Source organism: Schistocerca piceifrons, chromosome 7 (genome assembly GCF_021461385.2).
Source record: "Schistocerca piceifrons isolate TAMUIC-IGC-003096 chromosome 7, iqSchPice1.1, whole genome shotgun sequence".
Lineage (NCBI taxonomy): Eukaryota > Metazoa > Arthropoda > Insecta > Orthoptera > Acrididae > Schistocerca > Schistocerca piceifrons.
The window spans coordinates 489,881,578-489,898,320 of NC_060144.1; positions in this window are offsets into that span (position 1 = coordinate 489,881,578).

A 16,743-nucleotide genomic window follows, 5' to 3' on the forward strand; every position below is an offset into this window, starting at 1 on the left:
GTGCCCTATTTTTCCTTTACCTCAGTTACTGTAGTTTCATTAGCCCGGTTACGAAAATTTTACTTTGTATAATTACTATTGCTTCAGTTGCCTGTTTGATCTCTCTAGCAATATTTTACCTATCTGCAATACTGAACATGTTAAGGACGTGTCTTGTTCGGTTTATCTTTCTCGGTCAACCCTTTGTAAAAGTCACCGAAGTTTACCATTCATCGTTCAACTTATTTTTCTTCTCACAATTGTTATAAAATGTTATCTAATGCATTGTTTGATTTAACATGAATAGTTTTACATCACATTTTTACTGAAGTAATTCCTCTCGTTAACATTTTTACTGATACAATTCCTCTCGTTAACAATTGTCATCTCTGGAAACCAACTGAAATACCCTGTAGATCCAGTGGCGTAGCTAAGGGGGGTGGGGGGGGTGGGGGGCGGTGGGGACAGCCCATCCCGGGTGCCATACGATGAAGGTGACACCCATTTGTGACTAATTTTTTTATGTAATATAACTAAACACCATTGTTTCTTTCTTTTGATCAAAATTCTGTTCGTGATCTCGAGACTAGGAGGAATACTGCCAAAATTATATATGTAGTATGTGTCCCGCCGGAGGTTCGAGTTCTCCCTCGTGCAAGGGTGTGTGTGATGTTCTTAGCATAAGTTAGTTCAAGTTGTGTGTAAAACTAGTGACCGATGACCTCAGCAGTTTGGTCCCTTAGGAATTCACAGACATCTGAACGTAGTATGTGTTTCTATAATGAGCTTACCTCCCTGAAATTTCTGGACAGAGGGGAAACACTGTTTCCGGACTAGGATTGGCGGTGCGGGGTCACCATCTCGTACAGTGTTTTGTGCTGGTTATCTGCTACGGTAGAATCATCTCACGGAAGTAGAACAATTGTGTAAGCGAAATTTAACGGCTCTCAAGTTTAAACGTGCTAGGGTATGGCAGCGGCAACACACGGGGTTCGTGTGTAATACATCGTAAAGCAATTATTGGAATACAGGGGCAGTGCCTGGTGTTGCAGTGTTCCACAACTCTCAATAATTTTACACTCCGTATGTTCCCTTTTCTTATATATATTTAATGTTTGGTAAATATAATACGTACCATGAAATATATTACATTTGGTTCTCCAGCTCTCTACTGCCTCGTAAAGGACTCTAAAACGCAGTTGGGCTCGAAGCAAATTCAAGGAGATTGCCGTCCTATGGCGTGTCTCTGGCGGTCGGCGTGGCCCATGTAACTTGGGTCTGGAAGGAGTACAGGCCTATCCGTAGCACCTGGCAGCCCTCCTGTGACTTTAGGGTGTTGTGGTCGACTAGAAACAGTTACAAAGCTCCCCGAGTTAGCACCACTCTATGCAGACCGCTTCTCGCAGCATTCTCTCCTCCTGCAATGTTAATTTCCTATCACAGCCCATAGGGTACGCCACACAGAATATGTCCAACACTGATACTTCAGCAGCAATCCTCATACTTTTGCTTGATCAGCATATTTGTTTTGAGGGTAAAAATTCGGAGGAACTGTCTTCTTATAAGCATAACTGGATTTTTTATTGTTGTCGGTCCTGAATAAAGAAAGTAGGGAATCCAGGTGCCGAGTTACAGAATTTTCTCCCTTGTAAGCGTCTCAAAAATGCAACGTTGAAACTTCGGTGCAACAATCAACTTCGAATACCACCGGCCGCTACCGTTGGAATGCATTCGAGTAACCATGCTTCATACCAAACAATAGATCGCTAGGATTGGCAGCTGTGACAGAAGACACGAAGTATAGCCACTTCTATGGAGCTCACTATCTATTGGACAGACTATTTTGGACACACTGTCTGTTGATTTTATTTTCATAGCTCTGATGCTCTGTCATGGTTCCACCCAAAATCGTCTTTACTTGTCGGCTGTTTCATTTCTCGTTTCTTTCGTGTTGTGAACTCTGACTGACGTGAAATGATAGTGTGTTACAAAGGAGCTGAATAGATATTTTGTGGAAAATTAAAACCAAGGTAAGTGGATAGAATAGTTCAATAATTTGTAACGAAATATATCAATGTTGTATACATGATTGCCGTCGCTTCAGGAAATGTGCTATAATTCACACTGAAAATACAGCCACCAGTTGCATTTGGAAGGGACTTTATTTTTGACTGGTTTCGACGAGCATAAGCTATCTATTTTCAGAAGCTGCATTAAAAATATTTGTGACATATCTGTGTGTGGGCAGCATATAACATACATAAATCATAACAGAAGTGATAATAATCACTTGCCAATTAACCATAATGTGGTCAGCTCGTTCATGCTGACAGTAACACATCTGTTAAGGCCTATGTATGCGACATATGCATCCCAAGCGCAAACATGGCATGACTCATATCATGTAACTCTAGAAAATGGATGTCTTATGCTAACTGAAACTGACTGTAACATTATTGTATTATTTTTACTATGTAATGTTATGCTTTGTAAACACACGTAGCGAGGAATATTTCACTTCATTTTGTGGAAATAAGCTGTTAGGGGAGCCATCTTTCTGCTGGTATCACAGTTTGTACAGTAGAGAGTCGATTATCCGAAGTAATTAGGGGAAACGAGTGTGTGGAAAACTAGTTTATGTGGACAGTCAAATCGTATGCAGTAGAAAGTCGTTAATAAGTTTTGGAAAGAGAATGATGAAATTTATTAATATATTCGTATTAACCTTAAATGCATGCAAACAGAAGATACACACAAGTATACTGTGCAGTAGTACACAGGTAGTTCTCAGAAGAGGCCACTGACTAGCAGTTGGGAAGCTTTAATGATGCACCACTCTAATACCTTTCTTCAAACTACGACTAACAAATATTAAATAGTATCCATTTGCCACTGCCACTCAGCACTCTCATAAGAGCGGCAGCGACATGCCCACAGGGGTATGACAGAGCGGCTGGGCTAGAGATTCAGTTACTTCGCAGAAACTTACTCAAAACACTTTCTGGTGGGCTACCAGCGAGGCGTGGGAATGACTTGTGTTCCCAGGCAGTCTTGGCGGGCAAATTCCCGCATTTTCTGCAAAATCATAACTGTGATTGGCTGGCTCAGGGGATAGCTATGTGGCGTAGCAAAATCGGCGCAGAAATTGGTGCCAAGTATCTCCATTGGTGGAATAGTACTGCGTCGGCAATAGAGTGGAATTTTCCCCCGGTTTTTCAGTTGCTGATTGGAACTTTTAACCACGGCCACTGTCGTAGGGGTGGGAATGTTTGGTGTTCGGCTTGTACAGGTGCTCTTGAGGGAGTCGCGTCTCGCCTTTCAGTCGGAGTAGGTTACAAGACTGAGCTCTCGCTGCTCTGGACAGCCTGCCTTCCGTTGGCTGTCTAATATACTTTTATTTAATTGTAACTGTTTGACGAAGTTGCTGAAGCTTCAACTTCAATGTAACTTTCCGAGTACAGTTGGCAATTGAGCGTTCTGCGTGCAAGTGGCCTGTGTTGTCTGTCTTAAGCAGTTTTGGCTAAAGTTGACTGTATCGGAGTTACTGTGTGACTTCACTTGCTAAAATCAATCACTGTACCGTCAGTGATTGTGTGGCGGGCCTTCTTCGTCTCCCTCAGAGGCGCATTTGTATTGTTAGGAAGTCTTTATTTTGGAACAACCAGACTAGGATAACTTGTTTCGGGGTATAATCGCGACATTATCATCACCACGTCGGGACGTCGAAGCAACCAGCCATCGCCTCCAGTACGCCAGATCGTGTTCTTGCAGTTAAGAAGACAAACTGGTAATGTATGCCCGCAGCACCAGCAGATTAGGGAATTTTGCTAGGTGATAATCAGAGCTCAGCAGAGCGCGCCTGTTCGTCTTTTCTAACTTTGTTCTGTCTTGGGTGTTCACTGTCTGAGTTCTCACTACTGTAGCAGCAATTAACGTTGGGTTGGCTGGGTTTTTCTCTTAAGATTTGAGTTGCCGGAAATTGGCTCCACATATCACTTTGTCATAAATGTCACAATCTATTTTATGGACAACTTCACCTTCACAGCATTTATTTGAGTATCCAGTTTGATGTATTGTAAATGTTTCATGTGTTTTGTTTATTATTTTGAGTTTAGTCATAATAAATGAAATTGTTATTTTGGACAGAACTTTAATTCTGTTAATCGGTAGAGCAACCCTTTCATTTCTCACTATGTTAATGAAACTTTCCTTTATTTAATTAATTTCTCTCAAATTAAATTATTGCAGGTGCCAAACTCTTTTCTACTCCACTTGGAGGGTCGATTACAGTCAGTTCGCGTTTCTTCTTAATCCATGTGCAACAGCAAAAGTCGGAGTTAGAAAAGGGGGGGGGGGCTTAGAGCATCATTTACATATGGCGATTCTAGAAGAATTTAGTGTTAAATACACTGCTAGCGCCGGCACCTCGCAAGTTCATACTCTAAAAGAAAAAGTGGATTTCAGCAGAGAAATGCAAACCAGGCTAAGACTGTTGGACTTTAGAGCTTGCCTCTCGCAATCTTCAAATATGTTACTAAAACTGACGATAGCCAAAGTTCATAAAAAAAAACTGAGTTTCACGTTGGTGCAAGGAGTGAGTTGGATAATATCGGAAGACAATTGCAACAATATAGACATGATGACAACCCATGAAGAAGAAGATTCAGAAAAAATATACGAAAAATGAATGTGATAATATTGATAATGTTATTACTATCAGAGACTGTAATAATATAAATGAATCACAGCAGGACTTGAGAGATGTCTCTCACTGGTGCATACCTGTTCCTCAAAATGATCGCAAAAAAGGAAGTGAACATTACCAGAACAGAGAAGGTCCATTTGGCACTGTGTCTAAGGATGGATGAAAAATAAAAGGTGATGTGCGGTATCTTCCAAAAGAGTGGTTTTATAAGGTGATGCCTACAGTGAAAAAATGCTGTGGTCTTGGATGGTTTTCTCTTCAACAACTAATAAGCTCTACTGCTTCTGCTGTCGTTTATTTGCTGTCCCAAATAGTACTAATGCAAGATCTACATTTGTGATTGTTTTTCAGAGAGGGTGGAAACTCAGTCCAAAAGTTGCCAACCAAAAAGTTGTAAATTAATACCTTGAAAATACTGAAAAGTGACAAAAGTAGGAAATGAGACTAAAATTGCAGAAAATAATAGATGACACAGCCTTATAATTAATGGATACTGAAAAAATTAATTGGAAACATCTTTTACCAAGTTTATTGGATATGACTTTGTTCCTGGCTAAACAAAACCTAGCATTTCGTGGACATGCTGGAGGACAAGACTCCAAAACTAACGGCAATTTCTTAGAATTAGTGAAAGTACTGTCAAAGTATGATTCAGTGTTGGTAACTGATGTAGTGTTGGTAAATCTCAAAAGTTGTCGTACTCGTCGCTTGAAGTACAGGATGAATTCATAATTATTTTAGGGAGCTACGTAAAATCGAAGCTTGTCAACGAAATTAAATTGTCTAAATGTTGTGGTATTATGTCTGATAGCAAAGCTGAATTTCACATATTGATCAGATGTTGAAACTGATGTTAGGATAGTGGAAGTAAAGGAAGTATCCCTTGGGCTTTTTCCTCTAAAAGGAGAAAAATCCGCTGAGCTAATTGATGAAATTCTTAAGAGGTTTGTAAATGACGGTTTAGGCGTTATGATGTGTCGTTCCCAAGGTTGTGACAACACAGCTGTTATGAATGGCATATATGGAGTACTACAAGCTATTATTAAAGAAAAAAATAATAAAGCAGTTTTTGTTGGATGTATTAATCACTTAATTAATTTATGTGAATAACATTCCTTTGCACAAAATGTATCTTATGTAGCATTTTCCAGAACATTGCAGACCATTTTTACATTTTTTCTGTTACCACTAGCTGGTGGGATTTCCTTGTTGAACACAGCAAAACATCTATTACGAAACCCTCAACAACGCTTTGAAGTGCTCATTATGCCGCCGTAAAAGCATTGGCAGCAAATTTTGATGGGGTTGTGGCTGCAATTGACGAATTATGCGATCAACAAGAAAGTTTTGACACCAGATGGGCTGCACAAAATCTTATGCCTGCTGCATGTATTTTCACACTTATTTGCTATCCTTACTTTTGGAATGATGTACTGGGAGAAGTAAATTCTACTCAGGTTGCAATGCAAAGTAAAGGCTTGAGCCTTATTACTTAGTTACAAAAATAGAGGCACTTGGTCTTTACATTGAACAAAAACGAGGTCACATTGTGAAAAAATCGGAGGATATGACATTCCAATAGAAAGAAGCATTCGATGGAAGAAACGAATTGCTGGTGAATGGGCTACCGATACAGGATTCAAACTGACAGCAGAGCATCAAAAGGATGTTTCAAAGTCTTGACCGATTCGGTATTGGAATCTGAACCAGATCAAAGGGTACGCCTCATTGAATATGTGCAACACTGATATTTCAGGAGCCTCATTTTTCGAGGTTGTGCAGCCAGATACTTTGCTTTTGGCAAACAATGAAGAGTTGAAATCATTTGTTTCAAAATACACTGGTTTTTATGATAAAGTATCAGAAGGAAAACCACTCTGAGATTGTAAGGGTTGAAAGTCATCACGGAATTGGATTTTAAAGACTCTCTTCCATACCTTATGCTCTCTCTGATTTATGACGATTTGCGTATAAGTTGCTTCATGTGAGATAAGCTCTAGTAAATTCAAATTAATTAAAAATTATTTACTGTCAACAATGAGCAACACGAGGCTAAACAATCTTATCATGTAAACTGCCGAACATGAGAAAACACAAACTTTTAACTATGAAGATGTGATAGCAGAGTTTTTCGGCTGTTAAAGCCAGAAAGAGATTGTAAGTGTTTCTGTCTCGATGTAGCAAATAGTTTTCTGAAGAATCTACATTAATGTATTGAGAGTGCAACTAAATGTTAATGTACTGTGTATAACACTATATACTAATGGGTAATGCATAATAAAAGAATACTATTATGTATTGCAAATTGATGATTAAACACTCTTATTTAAATTAATTCTTGACACTAATCAAGTTTTACTGTTTTTAAGCGTTTTTATTAGTGGGGTGACAATGCCGATAACCGCTCTGGGTGCCACTCTGTTGATCTACTACTTTAAAATCTTTGAACAGACAAAAATTTAACAGCCACACATATTTACCTTTATACCTAACGATGGCGTAACAGCCAAAAACCGGGTTGTAAAATAATGAATATTGTAAAAGTAGTTTGAATGAACTTATTCTGATGTTTTATGCTACCTCGGCAATCTCTTCGGTATTACTACTCCCCTGAGAGGTTCAAATTAAAGTAACTAACAGAACTAGGCGGCAGCGAGATCAATGTTAATCGTCACTGTCGTTTTCTTGGGATTTTCAAACGGGTTTTTAAAAAGTGTTTCATCTTGTTTAAGGAGATAGCGTTGGTCAAAATTAGAAAAAATTCCCAAAAGCATATATTTGGAAACAGATACACGTTGAGATATGGGCTATTTCAGTTGTGTCAGCAGCAGTCAGTACTTACCGATGTAGGCTGCTGTGTTTTCACGTTTATTGCTTATTCATTAGTGGGTCTCTTTGTCCATGTTCTTAGTTTAACTATGATGCTGTTGTGAGATATCGCAATTAAAACTGTCTTCGCACGCTGCATGTAGAGGAGCAATGGTTCCTTTATCCATGTCAGGAAGGGTGTTCAGTCTCCAGGACCAACATACAATATTACATTTTTTCAGTACATTCTAAGATGGGGATATTAAGATCCGCAGTTTACATTTAGCCTATTAATTACGAATGTGACAAAATTCACATAGATTGGAATGATAAATTACCACAATAACCACATGTAGGTAGATGCAAATCCTCAAGCGATCATGGATGCTTCACGTGGTGGTCACTGTTTGTGGAAACTGACGTAGAGGCTCATACACTTCAGCAGAAATATCAGCAGGTGATATTTATCACCAATTTATGCGCGATAAATGATCCGCGTTATGGAAGAACGTTACCCTAGCAGAAAACCAAAGAAATATGTCTGCTCTATGGGACATCACTCCGTTTTCTATACCTCTTACGGCAGTGCCTAACATAAACGTCTACTGAGTGCTGGGTTGGTCGAGGAGGACCAGTAGCATGATTTCCCGTTCACCTGACCTTAATCACCTAGACATTTAGTGCCACTGGAGTATTACACACTCTTCTACAAAGCGCATATGTTACAGGAGTGAGCGTTCGAAACGTGTCACCAAATTCGAGAATGGCCAGGTGCGTTCCCACGAGTTGGTGACTATTTGAGAGGGAGAACAAATGGAAACCACATAGGGAACTTCCTTTAATTACAACAGACAAGCGACTATCATAAGACAAAATACCTCACATCTCAACAATTTTTGCGTATATACGTCTTTTTTCCTATATGTGAGCAAGCTTCTGAAAGAATATATGACGCTTTTTTAAGTACATTGGCCTCGTGATGACTGCGTGTTGTGTGATGTCCTTAGGTTAGTTTGGTTTAAGTAGTTCTAACTTCTAGGGGACTGATGACCATAGATGTTAAGTCCCATAGTGCTCAGAGCCATTTGAACCATTAAGTACGTTGTATAACGCTAGATATTAGCTGCAATGCAGATGTAGAGTTTTTTTTAATTTACATGTCCATAAGTAATAAATTTATGCAGCCAGTAAATCATTAACTTTTCTTTGGGATCATCAGTATTCTGAATGGTTAGATGTGGAGCGCCACGAATTCATTTCCTGAGCTAACATCTTCATCTCGGATTAGCTTTTGCACCCAATGTCCTCAGGTATTAGTTGAATATATTGTAGTCCCTGTGTTCCCCAGGAGTTTTTACCCTGAGCAACTCTCCAAGCACCTTGGAAGTTATTTGTTTTATACATCCTCCTATAGCAACGCATATCAGACGCTTCGATTATCTTGCGGTTTCTCCATAGTCCATAAATCACTTCCAAACTCACATTCTCGGAAAATGCCCCTACAAATTAAGGTTGTTTCTCACATTAGACTTCTTTTGTCCACGGATGCTTTCTTCACCTGTGCTTGTCTACTTTTTATGTCATACTTAATTCGTTGGCCACACGTTATTTCGCCTCCAAGGCTAGCAGAGTCCCTACACTTCGTTGTCCCCAGTCTTCAAGTTAAGTTTTACGCTAACCTCATTTTTGCTATTCTTCACTACTTTCGTATTTCTTCTATTAACTCTCAATCCATAGCATGTACTCATTAGACTGTTCCTTCCGTTCAACAGATCCAGCAGTTCTTTCTCATTTTCACTGAGGATAGCAATGACTTGAACGAATTTAGCATTGATATAACATCAGCGTGGATTTTAAGCCCACTTCTGAACCTTTCTTTTTGTTTCCGTCATTCTTTCTGAGATGACCAGACAGAAGTGGTGGAAGCCTACCTCCTCATCTTATACCCTTTCTAATATTTGTCTTCCATTCATATTTTTCCCTCTTAGTTCTTGTACATATAGTATATCACCCATCTTTCTCTATTTCTAAGATCTATTCACCAGAGAATTTCGGACGTCTTGGTGACTGCATTTCACAAAAACATGCCATAATGCTTTTAAGTACACAATACTGCACGAAAATAAGAAAACAGCTTTCTATCATGTTCATTACCATGTGAAATAATTCGAAGTAATGGTTTGAGTAGAATGACTATACTGAATATGCCGACTCTGGAGCACTTTGTTTACATTTTTGACAGCACTTGTGCAGGTCAGTGTCCTACCTATAACGCCACAAGCAACACCCCTTTATATGATGTCACGTTGGTGGGAAATTCGAGATACCGGCTATTAAAAACGAAAAAACCAGTCAACATGCAGCCACCATGTTCAAAAGTATACGAATGATCCGAATTTATTTTGTGCTTTGTTCAAAAGTAGCTGAACGACTTGTATTATTTATGAAAAGAGGTAAATTGCACCTCACACACACACAGGTACCCATACACATGCACACACATACACACACACACACACACACACGCACGCACAGACACACACAGATTTCTAAATAATTATTTTTATACTTCATAAAGAAATTATTGGTGTACTTCTTCATCGGTAAATTTCATCTCACATGCGCACACACAGCAACAAAAATTGTGTAATGCATGTAATTTACGATAGATCTATATCTGCCTTATTTATCAAAAATGTATAAGCAGCTAAAAAGTTCTGCTTCATCAGTAAATCCCATTATTCTCTCAGTTTTTTACTTAATCAAGAAATATTTGTTTACAGAGAAACCTGAAATATCAAACCTTGTGTTACATCACTCCTGACATCCTTGAAAATATACGAAGTTATAATATTATAAAGCAAGATATTAGTGTTTGTGTGATATAGTTTTACATGCCATGCTCAAAACTTGTTTAGGATATATCCAGTCTGTAAGATAGGTCTTTGAAACATTCAAAATAGCCATTCCTACTGCTGTTAAGTATGTTTAATTCAATAACAACTAAATTTCTATGAAAAATAACACTGTTTGAAAATTAGCTGTTTCAATCAATATAGCGGCTGTGTATCTGGCTTCCCAGATTGCTGATATTTTTATGTTTCTCATCTTTCATACGTTTTGTATAGTTTTACCAAAAAAACTGTTATTCATCAATTTGTATTCTCCTCTCAAAGTCAATGCTTGCACTCAGACATTTAGGTGTATGTATCTCATTGTATGGCTTCATGCAGAAAATATGTCTATATGATAAAATTCTAGGATTCTTTTTAGAACCAATTTATAATGCAAACATTGTTTTAGATTTCTGTAGTGAATAACATAGCTTTTTATTATCATACAAAATAGAAATTCATCTCTCTGGTTTGTTATCATCACATGACAGCGCCATTTCTTCATGATGTAAGGGAAAAGCTGAATGAAAATCATGAATACTCTTAGGATTTTTGGGGTCTACTTCAAAATATATCGTATGTCAAACCATCTGTTATGTCTTTCAGATCAAAAGTTTTAGCTGTCTCTTCAGAAAGCCACATGAAACTGGACACTGGTAGACTTTTCATGACTGCCCAGGTGTAATGGCTATTGGCATCAAGATGTATAATTTAAGATTCCTCAGTTTTATGGTCATGAGTAGCTCTGAACCTTTTGTTTTGTAAAATCATGACTATATGAACAACGAACAATACCACCTCTAATGCATCTATCAATAAAATGAAGTTATTCATAGTTGGTAATAAGCTGTAATTCTGTTGTAATAATTTTCAGTAGAGTGTGCCATTCCAAGCCATGCATAATAATATAATAAACAGGGTCCAGTTGGTATGTTTTCACACATGGGTTATAGAAGTTTTAGAGTGCATCACCAAGCAGTAGTACAACAATTCTCGATTAATAATCGGAATGCTCATCTAGTGTCTCACACTTGAGTAAGTTTCTTAAATAGTTTCCACATTTCGCAGACCTGTCAGCAACTGTATAAATATTAATTTTAATTTTAATACCCAACAGCCTCAGTTACAATGTTTACCTAGATTTACCTAGGTTTCAGTCGGGATAACCCAACCTTCTTCAGAATAAAAGTATCTCACAGTACCAGTACAGCACTCATGGCTGCTGCATCGTGGTCGTGAAGTGGGGCCAAGCAGTTTCAGATACGTTTTTACAGTCAGAGGATAATTTATGGGTTTGTAGTTTTAGCTTCACCATGTCCACTGCAGAAAAACGGTAGTTACTTTTATTCTGTAGAAGGCTGGGTTATCCCGAGTGAAACCTTGGTAAATCTAGGTAAACATTGCAACTGAGGCTGTTGGTTATTAAAATTAAAATGAATAAGTTTCATACATTACAAGCTATATGGTAGCCACCTTCTGTTATAATTTCACCTCCTAGTAAATTTTTAATGCTCTTACTTGAAGGTAAATGATATCATAGTAATAACTATTCATGACAATGGAAAAATTCCTTTCTGATTTACTAGATGAAACTCGTGATCATCAGGAGAATAAATCCTCATTGGCTTCAGTATATTATGATTTCAAGTACGTTGCTCACTTTTTGAGGGAAGATGTCAAAAATTAAGTGTACTTATAAATCGGAAATTTAAATTGTCTTCCTGTCTTGGTGCATCACTGAAATTCTCTTTGTAAATGGTTTCTACTTCTCCATATTCAATGGCAGCAGAGAAAATTGGCCCAGATTTAATTTAATTTCTTCCTTGCCCTCTGTAATTGTTTGTTCACAAGTGTTTGTGATTAAGAAATAAGAATCGCAATTGCTAAGATTGTGAAAAACAACTGGGACAGTAAAGGGAGGCCTACAGTTCACACTGCAGCATTCGGATAAGGCCCCATTCAAGTGACAGTGGCCTCTATGTTTAATATCTAATTCCTTAGACAGTTCTTGATAAATATAACAGGTTCCTGTTGAATGAAATGCTTATTCTTCTTTGGGACTTATGTGAAACTTTTATTTTCAATAATAACCCATTCATAGTCTCAGTAATCGTATATAGTTGCTCAGTGAACCGTATCATGGTCCAAATGGCGCTGAGCACTATGGGACTTAACATCTGAGCTCATCAGTCCCCTAGAACTTAGAACTACTTTTTTATTTATTTATTTATTTATTTATTGTTCCGTGGGACCACATTTAGGAGAAGTCTCCATGGTCATGGAACGAGTCAATACATGAAATTATAACACGATTGTAGAATCAGATAAAATGAAATATAAGAAACATATTCAGGCGACAAATCAAAAATGTACACTGGAATTTGCTTAATTTTGTATCTCTTCCAGGAGCTCCTCGACAGAATAGAAGGAGTGAACCATGAGGAAACTCTTCAGTTTGGACTTAAAAGTGTTTGGGCTACTGCTAAGATTTTTGAGTTCTTGTGGTAGCTTATTGAAAATGGATGCAGCAGAATACTGCACTCCTTTCTGCACAAGAGTCAAGGAAGTGCATTCCACATGCAGATTTGATTTCTGCCGAGTATTAACTGAGTGAAAGCTGCTAACTCTTGGGAATAAGCTAATATTGCTAACAACAAACGACATTAAAGAAAATACATACTGTGAGGGCAATGTCAAAATTCCCAGACTATTGAATAGGGGTCGACAAGAGGTTTTCGAACTTACACCATACATAGCTCGAACAGCCCGTTTTTGAGCCAAAAATACCCTTTTTGAATCAGAAGAATTACCCCAGAAAATAATACCATATGACATAAGCGTATGAAAATATGCGAAGTATACTACTTTTCGTGTTGAAATGTCACTTATTTCAGATACTGTTCTAATGGTAAATAAAGCGGCATTTAGTTTCTGAACAAGATCCTGAACATGGGCTTTCCACAACAGCTTACTATCTATCTGTACGCCTAGGAACTTGAACTGTTCCGTCTCGCTTATAACATGCCCATCCTGTCTGATTAAAATGTCAGTTCTTGTTGAATTGTGGGTTAGAAACTGTAAAAACTGAGTCTTACTGTGATTTAGCATCAAATTATTTTCCACAAGCCACGAACTTATATCATGAACTACATTATTTGATAATGTTTCAATATTACACACAAGATCCTTCACTACCAAGGTGGTGTCATCAGCAAACAGAAATATTTTTGAATCACCTGTAATACTAGAAGGCATATCATTTACATAAATAAGGAACAGCAGTGGCCCCAGCACCGACCCTTGGGGAACGCCCCATTTAACAGTGCCCCATTGGGACTGAACATCATTACCACTCTCAATATTGCGGAGGATTACCTTCTGCTTTCTGTTCTTAAAGTAGGAGGCGAACCAATTGTAAGCTACTCCCCTTACTCCATAATGTTCCAACTTCTGCAGTAATATTTTGTGGTCAACACAGTCAAAAGCCTTCGTTAAATCAAAGAAAACACCTAACGTTCGCAACCTTTTATTTAATCCGTCCAAAACCTCACAGAGAAAAGAGACTATAGCATTTTCAGTTGTTAAACCGTTTCTAAAACCAAACTGTACATTTGACAGCAAATTATGTGAATTTAAATGCTGCAGTAACCTTGTATATACAACCCTCTCAATAACTTTAGCAAACACTGATGGCATAGAAATAGGTCTATAATTGTCAACATTATCCCTGTCTCCCTTTTTATAAAGTGGCTTCACTACCGAGTACTTTAATCGGTCAGGAAACCGACCACTCCTAAAGGAAAAGTTACAGATATGGCTAAGTACTGAGCTAACATACGTGGAACAATACTTCAGTATTCTGCTAGATACCCCGTCATATCCATGAGAGTTCTTGGTCTTTAGTGACTTAATTATTAACTCAATCTCCCTCTTGTCAGTATCATGGAGGAGCATTTCAGGTAACAGTCTCGGGACACTTTTTTCTAAGAGCACTATATGATTCCCTGTTGGGACTAGGTTTCTATTTAGTTCACCTGCTATATTCAGAAAGTGATTATTAAGTACTGTACATATATGCGACTTATCAGTAACACGGACATCCCCACTACGCACTGATTCTATATTCTTGACCTGTCTCTGCAGACCAGCCACTTCCTTTACGACTGACCATATGGTTTTAATTTTATCCTGAGACTTAGCTATTCTATCTGCATACCACATACTTTTTGCCTTCCTAATAACTTTTTTAAGCACCTTACAATACTGTTTGTAATGGGCTGCTGCATTTAGATTTTGACTGATTCTAACGTTTTGATATAATTGCCACTTTGTTCTACAAGATATTCTTATCCCTTTAGTCAGCCACCCAGGCTGCCTGTTTGTGCTAGTACCCTGTTTTGAACGTTCTAACGGAAAGCAACTTTCAAAGAGCACGAGAAAAGTCTTGAGGAAAGCATTATATTTATCATCTACTGTATCAGCACTATAAACATCTTGCCACTCTTGTTCCTTGATAAGGTTTACAAAAGTCTGTACAGCAACTGGATCAGCTTTCCTAAAACGTTGGTAACTATATTTAACATGTGTTGCAGCACAAAAAACTTTTAGACTTAAAATTTGTGCATCATGATCTGAAAGACCATTCACCTTTTTGCTAACAGAATGCCCTTCTAATAATGACGAATGAACAAAAATATTGTCTATGGTTGTTCTACTGTTCCCTTGCACTCTCGTTGGAAAGAATACGGTTTGCATAAGATTATATGAATTAAGGAGGTCTACCAGCATCCTTTTCCTTGCACAATCACTTATACAATTAATATTGAAGTCACCACATACAACTAACTTTTTGTATTTCCTATAAAGTGAACCAAGAACCTCCTCTAGCTTTAGCAAAAATGTTGTGAAATCGGAGTCTGGGGATCTATAAATAACAACAGTAAGAAGTTTAGCTCCACTAAATTTAACCACACCTGCACAACATTCAAACACCTTTTCAGTGCAGTACTTTGAAACATCAATTGACTCAAATGGGATACCGTTTTTCACATACATGGCTACTCCCCCACACCGCAAAGAGCTCCTAGAAAAGCTGCCAGCCAACCTGTATCCTGGTAAAGGAAGCCTCTGAATTATCTCCTTATTTAAGAAGTGTTCAGATATACCAATAATTTCAGAGTCAACATCTATAAGCAGTTCACTAACTTTATCTCTAATACCTTGTATATTTTGATGAAATATACTAATTCCCTCATTAATCGGATACCCAAGCTTTGTAGAGAGTGGTTTCTTTGTTAGAGAGACTTCCCTTAAGCAGGAATACCTATCAGCTGACTTCAATCTAAAAAAGGTACAGCTCTAACACCCACAACTACCGGAATTTTCCCATGAGTGATCCCACCACCCCCACCTATGCTGTCACCTATAAGTTTTGCCAACCTCCCCTTCCCATACCTGTTGAGGTGCAGGCCATGTCTAGTGAAACCCGTCCTACTGATAGACTCCACCGACACCACTGAAATGTGACTCATGCCTTCTGTCATCAGCGCACCCCCAAGTCTCATGTTATTACGCCTGACGGCTGTATTAAGATGAGGCCGATCGTGACGCTGAAACAGTTCCACGAAATGCACATTCGTGTTGCCAGTCTGAGTGGCTATCTTTTCCAGGTCACCATCTATGTCATACTCCCCATCCCTATCAATACTATTACCAGCCCCACCCACAATCACTACCTGATCCTCTTTAGTAAAATCCCTACATAACCCCCCTATGTTAAAAGTCACCTGAGCCAATCCTGCATTAGGCTTCACAATGCTGGTGACCTGGTATTCACTCCCCAAAACTTCCTGCAACTGCTGGCCTACACCTCTACCATGAGAACTACCTAACAGCAGAACCTTCTTCTTTCTCTTAGACTTTGCAACTGTCCTATCCACCGTAACTGCTGAGGTCTGCTGTATACTTCCTACATCTACAGCTACTAGAGATTCCTCTCCACTAGACTCTGACAGTTGGTCATATCTATTACAAACACCAATAGTAAAACTATCTGAAAATCTCCTTCTCCTAGCAGATCTCTTGCCAACAGCCAGCTCCCATTCCCCAACCCCCTTCTCCCTCCTCATCCTATCTAGCTCCTCCTGTGCGTTTTTCAACTGCACCTGAAGGGCACCTAACTAACCTAAGGACATCACACACATCCAATGTCTGAGGCAGGATTCGAACCTGCGACCCTAGCAGCAGCGTGGTTTGTGACTGAAGCGCCTAGAACCACTGGGCCACCACGGCTGGCTGAACCGTATTGTGCAACTGCTGTCTCTGTACAATTAAACTCAGAATATCCTTTGTTGTAGC